The 19,503-nt window shown below is 37.9% G+C and overlaps 1 protein-coding gene across 4 annotated transcripts in view; it reads left to right on the top strand.

The window, feature by feature from the left end:
- LOC126213490 (uncharacterized) overlaps positions 1-19,503 on the top strand; it is a 155,374-nt gene that overhangs the window by 67,253 nt on the left and 68,618 nt on the right. Inside the window, exon 4 of one of the 4 annotated variants that reach the window (XR_007541194.1) lies at positions 6,466-6,846. The exons of the other annotated variants lie outside the window; for them this stretch is intronic. The gene's annotated coding sequence lies outside the window, so the exon portion shown is untranslated. Of the gene's footprint in view, positions 1-6,465; positions 6,847-19,503 lie in introns of those variants that run through there. 4 annotated transcript variants of the gene reach the window in all.

The following is a 19,503-nucleotide window of genomic DNA, read 5'->3' on the forward strand; positions in this document are numbered from 1 at the left end:
GAATATTCCAGAATTTGAAACACGAACAGCTGTTAGCATGAGTTTCTTAGAAGTACATACCTTAGGGGTTGCGAAACAACTCAAATCGCTTGATACAGGCAAGTCTTCAGGTCCAGATTGTATACCGATTAGGTTCCTTTCAGATTACGGTGATACAATAGCTCCCTACTTAGCAATCATATACAACCGCTCGCTCACCGATAGATCTGTACCTACAGATTGGAAAATTGCGCAGGTCGCACCAGTGTTTAAGAAGGGTATTAGGAGTAATCCATCGAACTACAGACCTATTTCATTGACGTCGGTTTGCAGTAAGGTTTTGGAGCATATACTGTATTCAGACATTATGAATCACCTCGAAGGGAACGATCTATTGATACGTAATCAGCATGGTTTCAGAAAACATCGTTCTTGTGCAACGCAGTATTTCTAGATTTCCGGAAAGCTTTTGACACTATTACTCACAAGCTACTTCTAATCAAGCTGCGGGCCTATGGGGTATCGTCTCAGTTGTACGACTGGATTCGTGATTTCCTGTCAGGAAGGTCGCAGTTCGTAGTAATAGACGGCAAATCATAGAGTGAAACTGAAGTTCTCCACGGAAGCATCCTGGGACCTCTGCTGTTCCTGACCTATATAAATGACCTGGGTGACAATCTGAGCAGTTCTCTTAGGTTGTTCGCAGATGATGCTGTAATTTACCGTCTAGTAAGGTTATCCAAAGACCAGTATCAGTTGCAAAGCGATTGAGAAAAGATTGCTGTATGGTGTGGCAGGTGGCAGTTGACGCTAAATAACGAAAAGTGTGAGGTGATCCACATGAGTTCCCAAAGAAATCCGTTAGAATTCGATTGCTCGATAAATAGTACAATTCTCAAGGCTGTCAATTCAACTACGTACCTGGGTGTTAAAATTACGAACAACTTCAGTTGGAAAGGGCACATAGATAATATTGTGGGGAAGGCGAGCCAAAGGTTGCGTTTCATTGGCAGGACACTTAGAAGATGCAACAAGTCCACTAAAGAGACAGCTTAGACCACACTCGTTCGTCCTCTGTTAGAATATTGCTGCGCCGTGTGGGATCCTTACCAGGTGGGATTGACGGAGGACATCGAAAGGGTGCAAAAAATGGCAGCTCGTTTTGTATTATCACGTAATAGGGGAGAGAGTGTGGCATATATGATACGCGAGTTGGGATGGAAGTCATTAAAGCAAAGACGTTTTTCGTCACGGCGAGATCTAGTTACGAAATTTCAGTCGCCAACATTCTCTTCCGAATGCGAAAATATTTTGTTGAGCCCAACCTACATAGGTAGGAATGATCATCAAATTAAAAGAAGAGAAATCAGAGCTCGAACAGAAAGGTTTAGGTGTTCGTTTTTCCCGCGCGCTATTCGGGAGTGGAATGGTAGAGAGTTAGTATAATTGTGGTTCGATGGCCCCTCTGCCTAGCACTTAAATGTGAATTGCAGAGTAGTCGTGTAGATATAGATGGTGGAAAAATAGAAAATTACCTAAACAATAAAAAAGTGTGGTCCCCTACATGAGTACTAAAAAAACTCAAATTATGACTCCACGAAATTCGCCCAAATTTAAAGACTTACAGCTTGACAAAATATGTGTGCACTATATGCATTATAACCATAATATGCAAAGTGTTGGGAAGAAGGCAAACCAAAGACCACATTTCATTATCAGAGATTTAGGAGGAGCAACATTTGTGGAGGACTACTTACACTGTCCTCATTATGGGAACGCTCAACGAATGGGAGCTGGAAATTATATGTTTGCTGGGGTGGCAATCAAAACAAAACAGTCTTTATTTGTAGCATGATCTCTTCCTATTATTTCAATCGCCAACTTCCTCTTCCACATTCCAAAGTATGATGAGAGAATAAAGAAATTGCACAGAAAGATAATGTTCGTATTTCCCCCACATCGTTGTTGAGAGTAGAAGAGTAGAGAAATATTCTGGAAGTGGTTCTATGAACTTTCGTCAAACACTTACATGAATTGCAGACGTATCATGTAGATGCAGATTTAGATGTGGAAGCACTTAAGCTACTTGCTTGCTGCACCATTGGTCAAGGACTAGTTGTTAGCATGCCCATAATGCTGTCGCATGGCTCAAATTAACCAGTGTCCAATTGAGCTTCTCTTCATAGTGTATGTTCAAAATCTCCTGTCAGTCCTGTTTCATACAAGTGCTGCATGCTTCAGATTTGTATTAGGATGGGTTGTAAGAGTTAGTAAGCAATTTCCTTTGAGGCTCAGTGCTTTTCCTGTAGTCCGCCACTGAACTGATGTCTGCCATTGGCTTTACCTATAGCTAAGCCTGTGTAATTGTTGAATTTCAAATTCCTAAAAGTTGCTACATCCACATAATTGAGTGGACCATTTCCAGCTGTGACTCATTGATACTGTAGTAGTGGAATCCTACATTTTTTGTGAAGTGTAAAGTGTTATATTCTGAACATTTACTGCAAGTTGCCGATCTTAGCACTACGAAATCTGATGAAGATGTGACTACTTGCACAGCACTTTTCTTGTATAGATTGACAAAATCTAAACTATGTTGTATTTGTAGTAGATAAGAACCCCAAGCAACAAAGAAATTAGAACTTCCTACACTGGTGTTTTATTCAGTAGACGCTGCATTTCGGATCCTATGGTCCATCTTCAGCTGTAATTCGTTTTAATACATGCTTTATTTGTTCTATTGAATGAGGGGAAATGCATAATCCTGTCACAAAAAGGTTTGATGTTGGTTACAAATTCGTAAGTCAGATGTGGAAAATATGTGCGAAATAGTGGTAAAGATGAGCAGTGTACACTTATCAAATAATCCAAGAAAAGCATTTTTAACGTTTTAGTAACGGCATAAGTTGTTTCCTCCATTGTTTCCAAGCAAATTATTTCATTCATGAGACACCTTGACAAACACATGTTTGTTAACACTTCACAGACGTTTTTGTACATGGTTTGGTTAAAGACACATTATTCATAGTGCTAAAGATTTAATTATTAAACCATTGACACATACAGGAAATAACTTCAGAAAAGATATTTAAAATTATAGAAATAGCTGTGGCTTGCGAAATCTTTTCATTGAATATTGATTCTGTTTTTTTTTTCGATTTTGTGAAGCTGTATCTCCAGTTCTGGCGGATATAGGGTCTTACTATTGGCTTCATTATGTAATACTATCAAATTGTTTTCTACATTGTTGATGACATGGTTCGTTTCCAACATATTTGTGCTATGACTGATTCTTCCAACTGGTTAAGCCTGAAAGCATTTACATGTTCTTGAAAACAGGTTTTGAAGTTTGTGCTTGTTTTCTGTACATAGTTGGCAGGACAACTAGGGCATGATACTTCATGCACTCTACTGTTGTTGTATGTTTGTATATTTGAATTTATGTTACGGATGTGTAAGTTAAGTAATTTATTATTAGTTGAGAATGAAACTTACATTTTTTTTTAAAGGTTAGCTGTTATTTGAAAGATTGGGCCCAGGTATGGAATACAGGTAAATATTTTCTCGTCTTTCATAGTGTTGACATTCATTGTCTTGCTTTTGTATGTTTGTCTGTCTGAATTGTTAATTGTTTTGGCTGTGTAGTCATTGCTTATGGCAATGCTCTTTATTGTAACTATCTCATTCTTGAGAATGTTCCCTTTTAGATCAAGAGAGTGTACTCAGTGCAGCATGGATCTAAATCCAGCATGTTTGTGTGTGGTGGGATGACATGATGAGTGGTCTAGTGTTACATCTGTGTGTGTGTGTTTTCTGTGTATGCTGAACTTAAGTTTTTGTTTATGGTTGGTGATTTTAAGAACCAGGAAATTTATGCATTTGTTGTCCTCATGTTCTATTGTGTATTTCACGTTTATGTGGAAAGAATTGAATACTGCTAGTAGTTCCTCAACCTCATTTTTTGTTCCATGAAATAGAAGCAAGTTATCATCAACTTATCTCCAGTAATATCTTATTTTACTTTTGAATCTATAGTTTCCATTAACGAACATACTTTCCAGATGATTGAGAATTATGTCTGCAAGAGCACTTGATAGGCTACTGCCCATGGCAAGGCCCTAATTCTGTTGGTGAACTTTCCCATTGAATGTTCAGTAATTGTAAGACAATATTACTGCAATGTGTCCTTGACTTCTGATATTTCTACAATTGAGAATTTTTATGTGTTATTTAGTTTTCAAAAATTGTCTATTGTTTCTTCAGTTGGTACTTTTGTAAATAGGTTAGTTACATCAAAAGAGGCAAAATTTTAGTTGCTAATCCCTTTGTGTTCTTAAATGACTATGTTTTATCAAAGGTATAGTACTGCTTCAGAATTTTGTTCAGTAATTGGGAGACTCTTAAGCAGGTGTATTCCGAGAATTAACAATAGGCCTCAATGGAACTTAGGGTTTGCGGGTCTTAGGTTGAGCTATCAGTCTTGGAGCTGTGAGATTCATTAAAAGGCATGTTTTTGATTCTTTTTCTGTGAAGAAGAAATTGCATTTATCAATAATTTTTCTGGTTTTGTTTTGGAATTTTCGAGTCTGATCTTGCTTGAGCTCTGTTATGTTATTTTCAAAAATGAAACTTAGTATTTTGGTGAGTTATTCATCTTTGTTCATTGTTACTACAGAATTGCTTTTGTCAGCTTTCAGAAACGTGGCATTGGTGTTATTGAGTCTCATGTTTATGCTGTTTAATAACTATCTCTCCTGATAAACTGTTTTGGGGATATCATTGTGGTTAGTTATGCTTTCCTGAATAACTTTATGTTGTGTGCTAGGACAGTCTGTTCAGTGTTATTAATATCAGCTAAATCTGTGTGTTTTTTAGTGTGTACAATGAGATGTTTTAGGTTATTAGTACTAAATCTGGGTTCTATGTCGTGCCTTAGCCCTTCCTTAAGTAGACGTTGTTCTTTTTCATGAAGGTGATACCAGTTTGGTTAATGACTCTTTATGAAACTGTTTTGTTGGATGGTTGGGTGTCCTGCTGTTGATTTAGTTTTAGCTACATGGCTTCTAATTTCTATTGGTGCCTGTGTGTGATTTCAGTTCACATTTTATTTAGTTCTTTCTACATACTCCTCAGCAGCTCTTAGTTCTAATGGTGTAGTGTATTTGCCAATTGTAATTACATGTTATACCAGCACTCAACAATACCTTCTTTCTTCATATACTGAGATTGTACTGGTGACTTCATCCACATTCTCACATTTCTTTGTGGCAATAGGCTGCATCAGGCTTGTTTTTGGTCTTCAGTTTGACATAATTGGCACGAAAATCACACGGTAGACATTCGTCGGTGAACTTAACCCTAGCACTGGTTTGTGATTCCTGTATGAGTATACTGCAATTAGTGCCTGGCTGGGTAAATTCAATTTAATTTTATCCATATTCAGCAGCTTCAAACGTGAATGTATTCAACACTCTCGAGATATGAATTGAAATACGCCTTCAGTCACAATTTGTCATGTTTTATACAGTACGTGCGCCCTAAAACACTAATAATCATCACCATTTTATACAGTACATTATGCATATCAACCCTGTGGGTCCATCTTCTGGTGTAATTCGTCTTAATACATGATTTAATTGTTCCCTTGAATGAGATGAAATGCATATTCCTGTCACAAAAAGGTTTGATTTTAGGATACGAATTTTGTAAGCCAGACACGGATAATATGTGCGAAATATTGGAAAAGACAAATGTAACAATTTCATTCCTAACTATTATTAAATTAGGAAACTTACTCATCCATAACATAAAATGAAATACGCAAAAAATACAAAAACAGTTCAGTGTACAAAGTATCATGACCCAGTTGTCCTGCCTACTATGTACGGAAAACGAACAGAAACTTCAAAACCCGTTTTCAAGAAGATGTAAATTCTTTCAGACTCAGCCACTTTGAACAATCATTGCACAACACATGTTGGAAAAGAAACATGTCAACAACAACATAGAAAACAATTTGGTAGTACTGCATAATGTAGCCAATGGCAAGACCCTAAATCTGTTCGAACAACAGGAGATACTCCTCCACAAAATTAAGATACCAGAGTTGATGTTAAATGAGCAAAAAGATTTCGCAATCCACAGTTACTTTTGTAGATTTGAAGATATATTCTAAAGTTACCTCCTGCACATGTCAGTTGTTTAATAATTATATCTTTAGCACTATGAAAATGCACCTTTGATCTCACCATGTACAAACCATCTGTGAAGTGTTCACAAACATGTGTTTGTGGAGGTGCTTCTTCAATGAAATGGTATGCTTGAAACCGATAGAGCAGAAAACAAATGCTGTTACCAAAGGGTTAAAATCGCTTTTCTTGGATTATTTGGGTAAGTCTACACTACTCATCTTTTCCACTATTTCGCACATTTCTCCACGTGTGGCTTACGAAATTCTGAACCTAACATCAAACCTTTTCATTACAGGAATATGCAGTTAATCTCATTCAAGAGGACAAATAAACCATACCACGTTTGAAGCTGCAAAATATGGTTAAAATTAACTTGACCAGCCAGGCACTGAAAGCAGTATACTCATACAGTAATTACAAAATAAAGTTCGTGAAAGCCAGTGCTAGTATTAAGTTCATCAAAGAACATCTAGCGTGTGACTTTCGTCCTAATTATGTCAAAGCGAAGATCAAACAAGTCTGCTGCAGCCCAGATTGCCAAGAGGAAATGTGAGATAATGTAGATGAAGTCTCAAGTAAAATCTCAGTACAAAACGAAAGAAGATATTGTTATATGCTGTTTCAACACGTATTTACAATTAGCTAATACACTACACCATTAGAACTAAGAGCTGCTGAGGAGTATGTAGAAAGAACTAAATAAAATGCGAACTGAAGTCACACACAGGCACCAAAAGAAATTAGAAGCCATGTAGCTAAAACTAAATCAGCAGCAGGACACCCAACCATCCAACAAAACAGTTTCATAAAGAGTCGTTAACCAAACTGGTATCACCTTCATGAGAAAGAACAACGTCTACTTAAGGAAGGGCTAAAGCACAACGTAGAACCCTGATTAAGTACTAATAACCTAAAACATCTCATTGTACACACTAAAAAACCAACAGATTTAGCTGATCTTAATAACACTGAACAGACTGTCCTAGCACACAACATAAAGTTAATCAGGAAAGCGTAACTAACCACAATGATATCCCCAAAACAGTTTATCAGGAGAGATAGTTATTAAACAGCATAAACATGAGACTCAATAACACCAATGCCACGTTTCTGAAAGCTGACAAAAGCAATTCTGTAGTAACTATGAACAAAGATGAATAACTCACTAAAACACTTTCATTTTTGAAAATAACATAACAGAGCTCAAGCAAGATCAGACTCTAAAATTCCAAAACAAAATCAGAAAAGTGATTGTGCAATTTTCTCTTCACAGAAAAAGAATCAATAACATGCCTTTTAATGAATTTCACAGCTCCAAGACTGATAGCTCAACCTAATACCCATAACCCCTAAGTTCCATTGAGGCCTATTGTTAAATCTGGGAACACACCTGCTTAAGAGTCTCCCAATTACTGAACAAAATTCTGAAGCAGTATAATACCTTTGATAAAACATAGTCATTTAAGAACACAAAGGGATTAGCAACTAAAATTTTGCCTCTTTTGGTGTAACTAACCTATTTACAAAAGTACCAACTGAAGAAACAAGACAATTTTTGAAAACTTAACAACACATAAAAAATTGTCAATTGTAGAAATATCAGAAGTCAAGGACACATTGCAGTTAATATTGTCTTACAATTACTGAATGTTCAATGGAAAGTTCACCAACAGAATTAGGGTATTGCCATGGGCAGTAGCCTATCAAGTGCTCTTGCAGACATAATTCTCAATCATCTGGTAAGTAAGTTCTTTAATGGAAACTATAGATTCAAAAGTACAATAAGATATTACTGGAGATAAGTTGATGATAACTTGCTTCTATTTCATGGAACAAAAAATGAGGTTGAGGAACTACTAGCAGTATTCAATTCTTTCCACATAAACGTGAAATACACAATAGAACATGAGGACAACAAATGCATAAATTTCCTGTATCTTAAAATCACCAACCTTCAACAATAACGTAAGTTTAGCGCGTGCGCGCGCGCGCGCGCGCGCGCGCGCACATAAACACACACACACACACACACACACACACACACACACACACAGAGAGAGAGAGAGAGAGAGAGAGAGAGAGAGAGAGAGAGAGAGAGAGAGAGAGAGATGTAACACTGGACAACTCATCATTTCATCCCACCACACAGAAACACACCACATTTAGATCCATGTTGTACAGAGTACACTACCTTGCCCTAGATGGAAACACCATTAACAATGAGATAGTTACAATTAAGAGCATTGCCATCAGCAATGGCTACACTACCAAAACCATCGAACAATTTAGACAGAGAAATACACAAAACCAGACAATGAATGCCAACACTATGAAAGAGAAAATATTCGCTGGTATCCCATACCTGTTTTTCATCTCACAAAAAATAGCTAACCTTTTCAAAGAAACAAATGTTTCATTTTCAACTAATAATAAATTAGGAAACTTACTCATCCATAACATAAAATGAAATGGGCAAACAAAAAACAGTAGAGTGTACAAGGTATCACGCCCCAGTTGTTCTGCCTACTATGTAAGGAAAACAAGCAGGAACTTTAAAATCAGATTTCAAGAAGATCTAAATGCTTTCAGGCTCAACCAATTTGAAGAATCAGTCATTGCACAAATATGTTGGAAACGAACCATGTCATCAACGATCTAGAAAACAATTTGGTAGTATTACATAATAAAGCCAATAGTAAGACCCTAGATCTGTCAGAACAACTGGATATACACCTCCACGAAATCAAAAAACCAGATTTGGTGTTAAATGAACAACCAGATATCGCAAGCAACAGTTTCTTTTTTAATTTTAAATATCTGTTCTAAAGTTACTTCCTGCGTATGTCAATTTTTTCCTGCATATGTCAATTGTTCAATAATTATATTTATAGCACTATGATAAATGCATCTTGGTCCACACCATGTAGAAAAACATCTGCGAAGTGTTAACAAACATTGTTTGCGGATCTGCCTCTTGAATGAAATGATATTCTTGAAAACGATGGAGAAGAAAAGATATGCGTTAAAAACGCTTTTCGTGGATTATTTGGTAAGTTTGCACTATTCATCTTTTCCACTATTTTGCAAATTTTTCCGTACGTGGCCTACAAAATTCGGAACGTAACATCAAAACTTTTCATGACAGGAATATGCATTCAATCTCTTTCAAGAGGACAAATGAACCATGGATTAAGATGACATACACCTGAAAATAGACCCACAGGGTCCGAAATGCATCGTGTATTGAATAAAAGGCGATAAATTGAGACTAAATGCGTATTAGATACATACCTCGAGTGTATTGAGTACAGTCACGTTTGAAGCTGCAAAAATCGATAAAATTAAAAAGAAATTCCTAGCTTTATGGTTGAATGATTAAACTGTGCCACACTGATTTTTCTCTGGTGGTGGTTTTTTTTCTGCCTTAACACAGCATAATATAAACACGAGAACTAAATGGGAACAGCCTTGTGTTGCTCTGGGATAAGAAAATGTGTTATCCTACAACAAGTGCAGATTTAATGTTCTGAACAAAATGAGTTTGTAAGTACTACCATTTTTACTTGCATGTGGGCTAAATTATGTGCTTACTCCTAGAGTGGCAGACAGAAAAATGAGTGAATTACATCTTAAACAGTTTGTAGGCTTACGTTTATTTCAAGATTTAAACCAATCAACCACACCATAATGAATGCACAGTATTCTGGATCAATAATTAGAGGTAAATTTCATATTCAGCAGCTGAGCACCGGATGAAAACGTCATGTCCCATCTAGATTAATTTAAAATATTTGTTATTTTGTAACAAATGGAACCTTTAATATGCTTATAAATTAGACCATTAATAAAAACTATAGGCAAAAATCTATGCAAAAAGAATTTTTATCCACATGTCAAGCACAGTAAAAACAGTAAATGGATGTGCATTTAAAATGTAATCATAAATGTTCAGTATTGAAAATTGTTTAGTTTGTCGTTACAAAAACCCACATGATCTGCTGGAAGTCAGGAACTGCAGTCACTGGCAACTGGCATGGCAAGTCATGTGAAAATGCCTGTACATGGACTCGTTACTTCGTAATTGCCACCATGTGTCAGGAAAGAATTACCTGCATTGGTATAATGAATGGGAAACACCACCTGGATCACCATTTTCAAAATTATTGTGATGTTTTGATCTAACCAGCAGATCATTTTCAGATCTAACTTAGGAAAAGGAAAAATGAGGCCTAACAACACAAGTTAAGAGTGTGTCAGTACAAATAATGTAAACAGCAGTACTGCAAATTTCGTAAATATTTCATATACTCGTTCATGTTCTCTGGTGTAGTTTGTTAGTAGTGACAAGAATGAACATAAAACTATGAAAACAGTACAGAGGATGGATGGGGAAAAGTTACTTCATCATGTGATGTATATACACGTCAGTGCCCAGAACATTAACAGTGTCAAGAAGATTTTTATAAAGAGACAGTATGTTGATTGTGTACAACATATTATGTGATTCTTCCTATCGTTTTTCTCCCATCGTGTGTTAGGGGATTTCACCTCTGCTGGTCAACATGTTCTAGCAGTCCCTTCTGTCGTCTTTACCTCTTTCTTGTCCCTTGTGGTTTGTAAAGAAGTATTAGTTTTGGAAGTTTTCAGGCATTCTATCTACATGTTCCCACAATCTGTTTCTATTTCTTGTGCATTGAATCGACTAGCAATTCATTAATAATGTCTTCATTTCTGGACATATATTCCGTGCTTATATCCATATAGTTCAGTGATAATTCAAGAAAATGAAGAGAATCTTCAGAAAGATGTCTATCACCTTGAGTTGTTGGCTTCTGAATGTCACATGAAAATCTCCATTAATAAATTAAGTGTTACGGTAGTCAAGGGAAAATCATCTATCAGATCAAAATTTGTTATAAATAATGTAATACTGGAGCAGGTAATTCACTTCCAATGTCATAGTTGTGGAATAAGATGAGATTTTTGCAGTGATACTGATAACAAGATTATGAAATTTGAAACAATGTGTCTCCCATGATAAAGATTAAACCACACATGTGAGAAACACACTTCCTGTAAATGGTATGTTTTTGTGTATGTTTATATATTTAGTGAGATAGATATTGTACTGTTCACATGCATATCAGATTTATGTTGTTCGGATGCTTCATTTCTTAAAACACAACTGGAAGAAGTTACAATTTGCAGAATAAAGGAGTCTTACGTGAAAATCTGATTTAAGTAGGAAACAGAATCTGGTTATAAAAACAGCCATGTTTTAGAAAATTATTATACTATGTATTCATATAGTCGAAAGATAATAGTGAGGGGAAACAGAATGGCCACAGAGGTGTACCACACGCCACAGCAGGTTGTGTGCCAAGTGATACACCTGTGTGTTTACGCAGGCCAGTCTGCACCAACCACCATCTTTCCATGGCTGGCAGACATGAAAAAACATTCACATTAATGGGAGTAGTGAGCCACTGGAGATTGTATGTTTACTGGGGAACATTGTCATAAATATAAATTGTAATAGTTCTGACACTAAATGTAACTGGGTTTTCTCTTTTGATGCTAGTCAATTGTTAGGATTAGCATTACTGCAAAGAGCCTTTGATTCCAAAGCATTATGTCAGGGTGAAAATACGAAATAAATTAATTTTTCTCTCTTAACAACATGTAGACAGGGTGGGTTCTTCCTTGTCTCGGGTATGTGGTAGAATGAAACAGCATTTTTACATAAGATAACTTTTATTCAAAAGTTTTGTACAACTGTTAGCTTACTGGATGTTTTGGCTCGGAGAGCGGCAGCTGTGTCGTTAGTGAAGCCTCCTGCTGCGGCAGCGGCGGCGTCTGAATACACATGGCGGTGTGTATCTCGTGTCGCCGTCTCGCCCAGTTGACTGGAGACGTGCAGCGCGAGGTGGCCCGTTTAATTATTGAGAGCGAAGTCGTGCATCAGACGGTGATACCTTGGATGTGGCGTCCCAGTGTTTCTCTTCTCTAAGCGGCCGCGTATGTTGTGCGTCGGCCAGCGGAGCGGCGCGGCGGGAGAGGGCCAGTGTCCCGGACTCGAAAAACGGACTCTCGCTTACCAGTCTTTGGCTGTCAGATCTGCATCCCAGCTCACAGGTGACTGCTGATGTGAGGCCGTCTCCGCGTCCTCACGAGTCACCCGGGTACGTAAAAATCAGACTTCAAATACCTTTTAACTCCTGTCTTCTAGCGCCGAGGCTGCTGCTTGCTATTCTATTGCAGTGGCGGACTTGGTGCGTCTGTGTACGATGTCGTCTCTTCTTGCATGACGGTCTTAAGCACCGAAACTGACTAAAAACTACTGCTACTCTCTTTGTCGGGCCCATTGCGTCTCACGTATTTATTCACTTCACTTCACTTCACTTCACTTCACTGGAGGTGAACGACTTCAGGGTCATTGTCTCTTCTGATCTGCCCGCTGTTTGCCAGTATGTAACTCTCTAAACTAAACCAAGTTTTTCATTTATTTTCTAATTTCTCCTTCACTTTGATTTCACTAATTTATTTACTTATCTTAAGTACCACTCAACAAATTGTGTTGTAGGAAAATTAATTTTGTTCATTAATATTCTTTTCTTTTGGAAGTATAAAGTTGCTGCTCTTCAAGCAATGAAGATATCCCCTCTTGCCAACTACGTAAAATCATCTTGTTAGGCAAGTTATTAACAGAAACCTAACTGGTTGCGCCATGTGTGGTGACTTCTGAGCAAGTCGATGCCAACTCATGTCAAAAGTAATTCCAGGAGCAGACCCCCTTGAGTTAGTTTTGAGAGGGTTACAAGCCAACCTAGCTTCAATCCTGCTAGCCAATATATGATGCTTTTAGTCACTATTTGTTACAGCCCCCAAGTCTTCACATTTATCTACAACTAGATATATATTTCTTCAGCCAACATATAGTGCATGATGGAGGATACCTTATGCCGCCAATGATCATTGTGTCCCAGTTGCAACTGGAATGATGAAGAATTGACTGGCTATATGGCTCCATATAAACCTTCTGAGATATATGTTGGTGGCAATATATCGTTCTACAGTCGGTTCCAGATGCTGGTTATCTGAACTTCCTCACTAGCAGTTTGCAAGAACATGTTCCTTCCACAGGAACCTAAAAATATTGCCCAGTTCCCTTCACACAGGTCCCACTACCTGTGTAGCCACTTCCTGTGTATAGTGGACCTCTGACCTATTAAGCAGAACCCAGAAACCCACCACCCTATGGTGCAACTCAAGGAATCTTCAGCCTACATGGATGCTGAACCATCTGGACCCTTGATTCAAGCCATCCACTGGTCTTTGTATCCAAGGACCACAGTCAGTTATGTATACGATGCTACAGATGGCGATCTCTGCCTTCATCTTCAACCGAGACTTGGTCTTTACTACTTAAGCTAGCCACTCAAAACCATAGAGAATCTCTTCCAATCCAACGCAACACATCTTTTTAGTTCCAACATGAGCCACTACCTGCACTTCGCAGCACCCTTTCTTCTTCATGGTATCTGGACGCACCCATTCCCCATCTAGGATAATGCCTTCCAAAATTCCTCCTTATATGTGCACAGTGCACAATGGATTCCTTCCCATCCTCAGCAGCCATATCCCCTAGTGTTGGAACTCCCAACTACCGATAAACCCACTCTCTGTGAATGCCCAGACCTTGTGGGCTGAGTGGCTTGCTCTGGAAAAGAGTGCCTTCATCTGGCTCAGGGATTTTGTCAGCCACAAACAGCACCCAGAACTTGTTTGTCGTGCTATCTGGGGTGGAACTCTAATCATCCCCTCAGAAATTCTTTTGCTGGAGCTACCTACCACTTGACTGTAGGTGATGGGTCACCTCCAGTGCAGGCAGTTCAGAGGAGGGCCACAGTAGTGGACCAATTGGGTGGATGTGTGGGACATTGTAGACGTCTAGTCTTCCATAGTGATGCCCATTGGCAACAGCCTCAAGCTGTTTGACCAAAGCCAACACCACCTGGAGCTGTTTGCTAGGAGTCACCAACTAGGCTCAAATCTGGACAGAGCAGTCATTCATACCAAAGATGGAAAAACTGTACACTACCCAGTTATTAGGATACTAGGCTATGCCTGGTAAGTATTCAGACATGCAATAAATTAGGAAATAAACTGCATCCACGCAGATAACTGAAAATAAGTCGCTCATGTTTGAGGCTTGTAAATATAATTTGCAAACAAATGATGTACTCACCTTATCTGCAGCAGAACATCAAATGAGAGCTCTGGTGGTCCAGCCAAACTGGCCCAATCAAAGCAAAGCAAAAACAAACAAAAATGCCTGTATGATACAGGGATCAAGGAAAGTGTCAGTACAGGTACTTCACACCACACTGTGGAATGAACAGTTCTCATGACATGTCCCCTGATCGGGACATGTGCCACATGGTCAATTATAACAATCAACTACTCCATCCAGATAGGATGCCTTCCTCTTCCAGATGCTGCACCAAGCTCACTTACGTTTTATAATTTCATAATCATATCCTTTAAACCATTTAATGACATTGGTCCTCTCCTCATTCCTTACTGTGTCAGTGCGGCACTGTAAATCCTGCTCTTCACAGAAAACTGTTTCACTAACAGCCCACAGTCTCACTTGATAGCCACACTGTTCACTCATATTGTGGATTGTCAAATGACAGCATGTATGTCATAGTGTCGGACAAACAGTGTACAGTGTCAAATTTTGCACTGGGGTGTACAAAGTTGGAACAGATTTTTTCCAGTGTAAACCAATTCCCCATTAATGCAGCGACCAAGTTTTGCTTTGATATGATGATCAAATTCCACATTGAACGTGTGCGAGTAGCTGCTCATTAATTACAACCACTTGGTGCTGAAGTCCCATATGTATAGCTCCCATATGTGTCTTGTCAAAATTAGATTTATTACAGCTTTCATGAACACATTTAAACAGTCGTTCTTTCTGCACTCTATATGTGAATAGAATGGGGAAAAGCCAGTGGGACGTTACCTCTGCCATGCACATCAGTGGTTTGCAGAATTAAGATGTTAATGTAGACAGACCTCTCTGATTTATATAATACTGTAAGTACCAGTTCATGGTAAAAATAATGAAGTGCCAACCGATACCTGTTCATACAAATGTACATAATAAACATGCTTCTTACTTAGTATTAAATGCCATCATAGATTTCTCTAACAATCCTTGTGGATCACAAAATGATTTGTTTATATCTTGTGTTATTTCCTCACTCTTAAACTAACATTATTGATTGGCATTATCACTAATTACATTACATTGCTACACTTTTTCCAAAAAAAGATGCTTAACTTTGATTGGTTTCTGTTCCCCCAGTATGTATGGTTGTATAGCTGTCTTGGCACATTCTTTATTCCCATATCAAAATGTTACTTTATTTTCTCCCTTTTATGTACATTGACTTTTCCAATCCATTAAAGCTCATATATTGACGAAAGTCTCATGTTTACGTAATACTGTAAATACACATTTATTATTTTTATCATTATATTTCCACTGAAAACCTATTTCTTCCAACCTATGTAATGTCAATTCTTCATACTCGTCAAAAAATAAAATTATTGATTTCTGTATGAATCCTTGATCACAAAATGGTTTGTTTCTATCCTATGTTGTTTCCTCAGTATATAAATTAATGGTAGTGATGTACACAATCATATTTGGAATAAAAAAAGACCTGACAAGGAGTCTGTAATCACTTGACTTAAATTCAATTGTTAGTTAACAGCTCTGTGCCGATTGTTGCCATGAAGTCTGTGGAAAGCGGTAGTTGACACTGAACAATAGAAAGTGAGAGGTCCCCCACACCAGAACTGTAGAATTCCACCAAATTTTGGTTTACATGATAAATCATACAGATTTAATGATCGTAGATTCAACAAAACACCCAGGGACTAAAATTACAAAAACCCTAACTTCACATAAAAATGTAGTGGGATTTGAACTGAAGTGTTTTGTTGGCATTCCACTTAGAAGGTGCAACAAATCTAGTAGAGTACCTACACCATGCTTGCCTGCTGTTTCCTGGAGTATTGCTGTACAGTATGGGATCCTTCGTAGATAGGACTATGGAAGGGACTGAGAAAAGTCAAAGGAGGAAAGCGTGTTTTGTATTGCTGCAAAATGGGGGGAAAGTGTAATGTGTACGTTGTGAGATGAAATGGCAAACAGAAGAAAGGCTTTTGTCTTTGTATTGAATTCTTTCCTCAAAATGTCAATCACCAACTTTTTTCTTCTGAATGCCAAAGTATGTTTTGACACCAAACTACGTCAGGAGAAATGATGATGAAATAAGAGGAAGCAGGGTATACACAAAGGGAATTGTTAACTGATGTGCCTAGATAATCTCAGCACTGCTAGATTAGTCTCTGGCCATCCATACACACAAAAGAAGTCTCAAGGGGTAGAATTAGACTTTTATCTGTATCTCCTAACTGTTACTGACTACTGGCGAAGCAGTTCTTCACATGCCACTACTCTGAAGGAACGGGAACTGTGTGTGTGTGTGTGTGTGTGTGTGTGTGTGTGTGTGTGTGTTGCTGAAGTGAGAGCAAGGAAGGGGATATGGGTAGAGGACATGGACTAGCATAGGTTGAGTTTAGAGGTGTTGCAGGGGTGGTGGGCGAGCAGTGCAGTCTACTGATTGCAAGTAAAACAAACATCCTTTCAGTATACTCGATGTGTAGATTCTAACAGCTGGTGATGTTGTATTATTATAGTTGAATGGAAGGGAAAATGGAAAAAGAGTGAAGGGCATCTACATCCATGTCCTCATAAAAATCCATTCTCCAGAATCAGCTGAGAGTTATATGGCAGACAATACATCCTACTATACCAGTAAGTAGGGCTTCTTCAATTCCATTCACGTATTGAGAGCAGGATAATTGCTGTCAAAATGACTCTGTGCATGCTGTAATTAGTAAAGTCTTGTCCTTACACTCCCTGGGGAAGTGATAGGTAATAGGATGTAGTATATTTCTAGATTCATCACTTACAGCTGGTTCTTAAATCTCTCTAAATAGGCTTTTATAGGATAGTTTGCATCTATCTTCAAGCATCTGTGTGTCTAATTTCTTAGCAGTTGCATGACACTGTCACATGGGTCAAACAAACTTGTGAACATTGTGCTGCTCATCTTTGTATATATTGAGTATTCTGTGATAATCATATGTGGTGCAGGTGCCACACACCTGAGCAGGCTTGTAGTATGGATTGTATAAATGTTTTATAAGCAGTCTCCTTTGTGTACTGGTTGCATGTACCCAGTATCTTACCAGCCAATGAAAGTGTGCTATATAAGTGCGGTTTAAAATTTCTGAACAGACCGATGACCTCAGCAGTTTGGTCACTTAGGAATTCGCCCCCCCCCCCCCCCCACACACACACACACAAACACAAATATTTTTCTGAGCATTTACAGCAAGTTGATAATCTCTGCACGACTTTGAATTCTTATGCAGATGTGACTGACCATTCATGCAGATTTTCTGGTATAGGGTGACAAAATATAAACAGCATTACAAGCGACTTGCAAGCAACAAATTCGAATTACTGGCTTTTATACAATAATTAATTAAATCTGTATTTGATACCTTATGAGATAGGAAAATTCCGATTTGTTTTATACGCACAGGAATGTTGTGTGGATTTCATATTCTAAACAAAATGATTTCTTAATTGATTTAATTTTTCCTTGCATTTGGATGAGAACACCATCAACAAAAGTTATTTTATAACAAATGGCGCATTATTTTTAACACAGTGAGACCTTTAATTAATGTGAGAGTGGGAGAAACATTTGGTTATTTGGAAACAATTTTAACAACACATTAATGAGTGGAAGAACAATGGGATGTGTTAGGAATGTCATAAGACATATTTAATATTGGAATATTTCTTCAGTTCTGACAAAAACCTCAAGTGATCTCATGGAAGTGAGAAACTTCAGTCACTGGGCAGTGGTTGCAGATCAATCAAATACTTTCTTCATAATTGTTTGCACCTCATGAATGCATTATCATCATTGGTATAATGAATGGAAACCACCATCTGCATCACTATTTTCTGTAATAAAGATGGTCAGTTCTCATGGGAATTGCAGATCAGCCCATATATAAGTTGGAAAAGAAAAAATGAAAGAAGGCAATATAAATATTATGTGAGTGTAACGCTATAAAACTAGTGATAATGTTACAACAAATACCTTCAAATCATGGACTCACTCATATCCAGGGCAGTAAGCTTTAGATTGCCAGTAATGACAATATTTTACAGAAAACTCTAAAAAGTATAGAGGATGCAATACATGGACTGAACAGGTGTTTTGACAGAGCGAGAAATTGTGAAAACAGTACGGAATTCTGTAAATTATGGTGATACACTAAGGAATTCTGTGTTCATTTGTCTAATGACTACTGAACTCTCTCTTTTCATAGCCCTGTCTGTGAAGCCCAAAGAAGTTCCATTAGGAGGAAAAATCGTGTAGCCACTAAAGTTTGCACAGTGCCAAGATGGAGTGTCCTGATCAATATGCTAAAAATCCTGAGTGGTAGGGTGTGTGTCTTGGGATGGGGCAGTGATGTTTAAAGGTCACATTTTACGATTTATTTTGAGAAACCGAAAAATTGAGTTTCGACTAAAAATGTTTCCCCATACAGAATCAAACTACATGAAATTTGCTAAAAATGTTCTTTTTGCATCTATGACTAATAGCTTCCGCATTTCAGGGAATAGAAAAACAAGATTATTAACAATATTGCTTTAACTATACGAAATTATCTTTAAATGGAGGGTTTAAAAACAAATTTGTGTACCACATGTAAGTGTAGTACAGCCATATTACAGGATGAATCGTGTTCTCGGAGCGCAACAGGATGATGGCGAGGTATTGGGAGTAGAAGCAAAGGACAGATAGATAGATAGCCAGACTATGTTCATGCTCATCTTTCCTTCACAGGTCTGCAAACTGCAGATAAAGGTGGTGATTCCCCATTGCATCTACCCCACTACGTCACAAGAAGCCACCAAAGGTTGTCTTACAAAGTTATTACAGCTGTCCACAATGTACCTATGAAGAGCGCAGTACCACAGTCTGCAGACATGTCTGGAGGCCATTTATTTTCCACAGAATGCGTCAAGACTTAATGAAAAGCTGATATCAGTTACTAATGACATTAACACAAGAAACACACACAGACAGAGTCTCTGAAAATCTTCCTAGACTGTTCTATGCTGTCAGAGGTGAAATTGATTCTGTCGTCCTGTATGGAAATT

This window comes from Schistocerca nitens, chromosome 11, assembly GCF_023898315.1.
Source record: "Schistocerca nitens isolate TAMUIC-IGC-003100 chromosome 11, iqSchNite1.1, whole genome shotgun sequence".
NCBI classification, from domain to species: Eukaryota; Metazoa; Arthropoda; class Insecta; order Orthoptera; family Acrididae; genus Schistocerca; species Schistocerca nitens.